The following is a 7104-nucleotide window of genomic DNA, read 5'->3' as shown; positions in this document are numbered from 1 at the left end:
CTTGAATTATCTTAATTGGCAAGGCATTTTAATTGCACGCACGGAGGGTGTGCAGAGGGATTTTCCAGCCCCGGCGCAGCGCGTGATAATCAGGACGGCGATCAGCATGCCCAGCCTCGGGGATGTTCACCGAGTCTTTATTCTGGAAGTCCTTGCAGCCCTCTTCCCGCGCTGTGTTAAAATACGCAGCGAAGCGCTTGGGCCTGCAGCCGCCTCCCGGACTACGAGACAGAACGCTCTCCTTCCCGCCATGCCCCCCACCTCGCCCTTCGCTGCCGGCCTTCGGCCTTCGGAACTGCGGCTCCGGGCCCCCTGGGAGGTGCGCTGGCTTGGCACCCCCGTCCCCCAGGAGCGAAGACATCCGGCTTGTCCTCGGCAACGGCCCTCCCTTCGTAGCCAAGGTCTGTAGTGCATACTTCCTTTTTCTTTCGGCAGCGCTGGGATTCGAACTCCAGTCCTTACGTTTGCCAGGCAAGAGCTCCCCTTCTTGGGCCGTGACTTAATCCTTAGTGGCTTTCATTATTTTTCAGGTAGGGCCTCTCATTGTTTTTGCCCGTCTCCAGCTCCAGACTGTGGTCCGCTTCTCACCTTGTTGGGACTATGGATTTTACCCGGACACCCGGTGTATTGGTTGAGATGAGGAGGTCTTACCAGATTTTTGTCAGCGCTGGCTTTGAACCGCAGTCCTCAGCAGCCCTGCCCTCCCCCCCCCACACCCCCCGGCAGCTGGGGGTAAGTAAGCACCAGGCTCCGTAGCTTGCCTGGGCACACTTCCTGCCGGGCAGCCTGAAGCAAGGAGAAAGAGTTCCTACCCAGACCCGGCGCCTGCTAAGTGTGGTTTTCCTGGCTATTTCCGGACATCCTGAGGACAGCTAGCATCTTCCTGCATTATCGGCTTCCCCAGCGTCCTCTGACTCAATGGAGCGTAGGATTCTCCCTCTGGGACAGAAAAGGCCTCCCTCGGGCTGCGTCACAGTCCCAGCCGTCTTCCAGTAGCTCCCAGGCGAGGTTGAGGGGGTCAGGCCTTCCCCTCTGGGCACCCCTGGGGGGAAGGGGGGGCGAGTCCTTTCCTAGGGGGGTGATGACAAAGCCCAGGGCTGATCCCAAAGTCACCCTGGTCGCATCTCAAAGCAGCGCGTGTTGCCGCGGTGATGGAAGGGGCCCCTGTGGGTCCGGTACTGCTAAGCGTCTCTGCCCCACCCGCCCCTCCTCTTCTCTTCCACTGGCTCCCGCCATCAAGGATTTCCTGTGGGCGGCGGCAGGAGCCTCTCGGGACCGGGGGACAGTCCTGCGGCGCTCATCGGCCTGTCCCCTCAGCCACCACGGGCCTTACCACGGGCGGGGCAGGCAGAGCGCTCAACGGTGCCCGGGAGCCGGCGTGCAGGAGCTGGGCGAGGAGTCTCCTGCCCACGGGGGCCTTCAAGGAGCCCCGAGACTGCGTCCCCGAGGACAGGATGTAAGGGCGAGCTGGGAAGGGAAAGCGCTCCGTGCTGAACCTCAACATGAGCCAGCTCCCCGAGACGGCTGGGTCCTCTCAGTTCGGGTGACCTGCTTTGTCGGGGTGCCGAGCGCTGTTCCTCCCCCACATCCTGTCCGCAGGAGGCAGGGGGCGGCGGCGTGACCCCCAGAGTCTCCGTCAGCAATCGGGAGCCGTTGTGGCCACAGTGGTGGGGACAGACAGGACTTCTCTGCTTCCGGTTTGTGTACAGTAGACAAGGGACAGCGGGGATGCACCAAGCGCCATGACCATGTAGGTGCCAGCTCTGAGAGCCCTGTTGCTTTTAGGAGGGTGACGTAAACCCCTTCTCCCATCTTCTAACAGTCCCTGACTTGCTGCTGGAGCCCGATGGAGCCCACCTCGTCCCTTCCGTGTGGAATACAAGCACCGCAATTGGAAGGTACTGCTCCAGTCAGGTAAGACTCGGATCGATGATGGCGGTGATGATGATGGTGGCGGTGATGTAGGCTAGTCATCATCAAGAGTTTGTGTGTAGAATGACGGCACGGGTGATATAACAGGTGTTTTATTACTTTCTGATCGTGGTTCTTCATCTTTAGAGGACTCGAGAGGACAGGTATCAATATGCTCACTTTAGAGTTGGGGAAAAAAAGGAAACAAGAGGAAAGGGAGTCTTTCCTGGGCCCAGAGCCATCGCCTAGCATGGCCTAATGGCGGTAATCATAGGTCATCCCCAAGGTCACAGGGAACAAAGGCCACAGGGAACTAAGCCTGCAGACATTTGGTGTAAAGTGTCATCTCCCCAGCCCCGGGTTGCTAAGCTCAGCCAGCTCCGTGGTACTTTGGGGGGAGTCTGGGAGCCTGGACTGCGATCCTGGGGTTATAACTCAGGGCCAGACAGACAGAGGCCCCAACTGCCGGGGCTCCGGAGAGTCGGAGTTTCAGAAGGCTCCTTATCTGACTGACCCAGCTGCAATCGTCTGCCTTCGGGTCATCTCTGTCCCCATCTCCTGGGCAGGGTGACAGCTGTGTCCTCTCCCCAGACAGCTCACCTCCCTTGCGTTGGCAGCTTTATGACAGCTTAGCACGACATGCTGAAGTAAAGCAGGAGTCCAGGCTGTCCCCGCAGCCCATCCTCAGGGTGAGCACGGAGACCGCCCCGTCCGAGTGGGGGACAGGCCGGCCCACGCCTGAGCTCTACCTCCCCAGCTTAGTCACTGATAGTACGGGGGGAGGGGGAGGGAGGGGTGCCTAGGAAAGGATGTCACAGGTTATCCTGCCTATGTCCACAGTCCTGGGTCTTAACCCCAGCCCCTCTCAATCGGGTTACCAACTGCGCTTGACGGCATCTTCTCGCCCTCTAAGTGATGCATCTGACTTGGAAATGAGAGCAATCTTTCATCGGCTCATGACAAGATGTACTCCTCTGTGAGTAATTTGTTGGGGTTTTTTTTTGTAAATCACAGATCACCTTCCAATTTTTCACCAAAGCCGTCAGTGAAATGCTGCCTCTATGCGTTTCCTTCTCAGAATTCACAGTGGCTGTGTAGATTGAGCTTGTTTCAAAAAAGCAGGGCCTCTCTCTCTCTCTCTCTCTCTCTGTCTCTCTCTGTCTCTCTCTCTCTCTCTCTGCTCTCTTTGTGCAGTGTGGAACCCAAAGCATAGTGGTAGGCGTTGTACTGAGGATGGCTTTTTATTTGCTGTTCTTAAGTGCAGGGTGACCCAAACAGGAGCGTAATTACAGCGTGGCAGAGCACACAGCCCCTATCAGATCTTGCTGGGCTCAGCGTTGTCGCTGCAGGGAAACTGCTGGGAGTGCTTCCGCTACGAAATCCATTTGGATCTATTTAAGAACTAAGTACAGGAAGGTAGTTATTGTACAAGATTAGTTTCCTGTAGGCCATAAATTGGCAGTAGCAGAAAAAAAAAAACACAGGATGAATTTATTAGCCTGCAAGGTCAACTAAAAGGAAGGCCAGGCCAGGCGATTGAGCTCCTTTGCTTTCATTTAGCCTACCTCCCCTCCCCCCCTCCCCATCCCGGCCCAGCTGCACGGGGCCCTTTAACTCCTTAATTACTTCTTAATCAAAAGGCTGCACGTTGCGGAGACCCGGAGGTAGGAGCTGCCTGGACTATGTTAGGAATGCCTGCTTGGATTGGAATGCGGTGACCCATTAGGGGCCCTGACAACCGGCCTGCCTGCCTGCCGCCTTTGAGGGCCTTGGCCTTATTTGGTGCTGATGGGTAAGGTATTTACTTTGAAGCCAGCATTTTACATTGGGGGTGGTTGGGTTGGGGGAGGATGAAGGAACAGCTCCTAAAGGTGAAAAAAAAAAAAAAAAAAGAATGAGTCAAAATACAATAGTTTCTAACCAGGGAGACAGTGTGATAAACCAGGTCACTTTAGAGAATGGAGGCAAGTTTAAAAACAAAAGCTAGGACTTCTTTGAAAACACCTCCCAAGCTGAGGGAGCCTTTAAGGGGGACCGCGAGCCTTAGAAGAACTGTTCTGCGTTCCAAGGCAGAACCGAGGGCCCCCTGGCCACCTGGGCCTCTGAACCACCTTAAGACTTACCCTTCCTCTTTTCCTTTTATTTTTGTTTTTCCAAATAGCTTCACTTTGTCTGTGAGGGCCCCCTGGTAGACGAAGCCTTTGGACCTGGTTTTCCCCGTGTGCTCTGCGATGGCAGGTTGTCATTCAAATGTTAAAGCTGCCCCAGATCTGCTGGAAGTGAGAGGAGACCACCTTGTGCCCTGCCCCCTGGAGACTGTGTCCCTCCCTGTCCCCTCTCTGCGAGCCACAGAGCCACATGCCAGCTCCTCCGCCCTGGGGTGGAGCTGGGTGAGTCTGATATTGGAGGAGGACACCAAAGGCTTTGATGCCATGAACAGACTGGTGACAACCAGCCGGGCACCAGCTGGATGTGGCCCCCGGGCAGCACTGTGTACCTCCCCTCCCCTGTGCCTGCACCCTGAGAACACTGAGACAAGACCGGCGGGCACGCGCACGGGCCAGGGGGAGCCCCCGCCGCCACTGTACCCAGAGATTCGCACAGGTGGGCATGGCCGTGGACACATGGACAGGCCGCTCCCAGGCACCACAAGGGATGTTGGTCCGCGTGAGCCATGTACCTTGGTCAGACGGATGGAGAACGCTCCCCAGCGTCCAGTCTCTGGATCTGTGTGTGCCCCCCTCCGGCCTCCCAAATCTCAGATGAAGGGCGCAGGTGGGCCAACCAGCCTGGCCCTGCCCCAGGCTACAGAGGAGGAGGGGGAACCCTGAGATCCGACGAGAGGAGAAGGTGCATGGGTTTTCAGCCGCCGCCCACCGAGCTGGGATCTGCCGTGGCTCTTGCGCCAGCCGCGTCCCTCGGGCGGAACCGGAGCCTCTGCGCCTCTGCGTCGTCGGGCCAGACGAGGCCTCCTGGGGCCGCGCCAAAGGCCATTATCCCAAAACAAGTCCAGGAAGTGAGGGCGAAGTTCATACCCTACACGGTGCCGGCCAGGGTTGCCAGCTTCTCTGTGTACTCGGAGAGAGATGGCACGGCCCCCGGCCCCCGGCCGTGTACAAGGCAGTTCTGGAATGGATCTCCTTCAGCCCTCGGTTCAAGCACCCTCAGAGGCGTGCTTGGCGACGACGCTGTCCCCACGGGACCACAGCTGAGGACGGGAGAGGATGTCACGGAATCAGAGCAGGGGCCTTGCTGTAGACACCTGAGGAAATGTAGGGACGTGGTGGGAAGGACCCAGAGGGCTCTCCAGAGTCTCCTGTCCGGGGACCCCGGGTGTGGAGGGGGTGGGCCCGGGGGAGGGGGGGTAACGCCGGCGGCCTGGGGACACTGCCCTCCACCTCGCCTTTCTGCTGGGGCCACGGGGACCGAGCAGAGAGCCTACTACAGCCTTGCTCCACTGGTAGAAGGTAGACGCAGGTTCGGTCCTCAGCGAGCCCCCTAGAAGCGTCTCGACCTCACCTGCGGCCGCGGTCCCACCTCGTGCTGAGCGGCATGCCTTCCCGGAGCAGTGGGAACAGGGCGACAACACCGTATCCTCCTCCCCAAGGCGCCACCAGCACAGAGCCGTCGTGTCCTATCTAGATAGGAGTCCTTATGCTGGCCTACACAGATGTGTGTGTGTGTACGCACGTGTGTGTGCGTACGCACACGCGCGCACACGCATGCACTGGTAATGAGGGTTAAACTCAGTGCCACTCCCGTAACATTTTTGCTCAGGGCTGCTGTTCGTCCACCTGAGCAACAGCTCGAGTGTTTTTTGGTACTTAAACGGAGACGAGAGCGTCGCGCCAGCCTCAGCTCCCAGCCTCCGCGTCGCTGGGATGACAAGCGCCAGCCACCCGCGCCCGGCTCCGCTCACCTCCTGTCCTGCCGCCTGAAACGAGAGGAGCAAACAATCCGGAGGGGCCTGTGGAAAGACCGAAACAGAAGCTCGACTCTTCGCACACTCAGCCTGCAACCCCACACCCCCCACAGCCACCCGGGGGGGGTGCGCCTTTGACCGGGAAAGTTATAACCTCCCTGACACCCAGAGCTGGCAAACACGTGTCCCGGGTGAGGGCTCCCCACAGCCCCGTTCCTCAGCCCAAACCTACCTGATAATGACAAAGCGGAAGACCTGCAGAACGGGGCCGGGTAGCCAGCTCCAGGAGCGGGGAGCCACGGGGAGTCGGGAGGACAGAGGAGACCCTGATGGGAACCGAGCACCATCGAGGAAACAGGCAAATCACCAGAGACAGCAGAGGGGCTGCGGGATGTCTGCGTTCGGGCCAGCGTGCTCCACCACAGTCTATTACACCGGGCGTTTTAACCCCATCCCTCAAAAGTGCAGGGAGAAGCTGTAGTTCACCTATTCAACAGACTCTCAAACACGCCTCGGAACAACAGCACAACAGAACCTTCAAGCATCAGCTCCTTGTAGGGAAATGTGCAGAATGCCCAAGCGAACAGGAACAGGAGAAGCTTCGTGGGTGCCAGCAGCTAGGAGGAGATAGAGAGGAAAACTGACAGCTCGCGAGTGAGGGCTTCTTTCAGGGCTGATAAAAATGTTCTGGAATTATATCGTGGTGATGGTTACGCAATCATGTGTATATTCTGGAAATGTCGGTACAATTCAAGTGAGTAAATATAGGGATGTGTAATTATACCTTCCCAGTGATATAAAATGAATGACAGGCAAAGACGGAGAGAGCGGGCGTGATTTCCTTATCCGTTACCCCTTTACACACGGCCTTCGCCTCACATTGCATTTGTGCAACTGTCTCTTTTGGGGCAAAGGCCCCTGGGCTCTGGCCAGGTGCCCAATGTAACAACTTTCTAGGGGACCTGGTTTACTCAGCCCTCTGGCGAGCTCGTGGGTCTTAATGAACCGCTCTGTTCCAGGGGAACTGGGCCGCAGCCAGGGGGAACAGCCAACTTGGTCAGGATCTGAGTTGCTTGAATCAGGTTGGCCTGGAGACCGAGTGCATGGATCTGTTTCGTAACAATACCCCAACTCAAGGCGCTTTCGCTCATCTCTTCGGCTCCCCATCCGCAGGGGAGGCTGCCTCGCGGCGGGAGCTGGATTTGCGAGCTGGCTGATTGCTCAACCGAGGCACGATGACTTCCCGCCCCACCGAGTGCATTTCCACAGCC

The sequence above is a fragment of the Perognathus longimembris genome, chromosome 3, assembly GCF_023159225.1.
Source record: "Perognathus longimembris pacificus isolate PPM17 chromosome 3, ASM2315922v1, whole genome shotgun sequence".
Lineage (NCBI taxonomy): Eukaryota > Metazoa > Chordata > Mammalia > Rodentia > Heteromyidae > Perognathus > Perognathus longimembris.
This window is presented reverse-complemented; position numbering follows the sequence as displayed.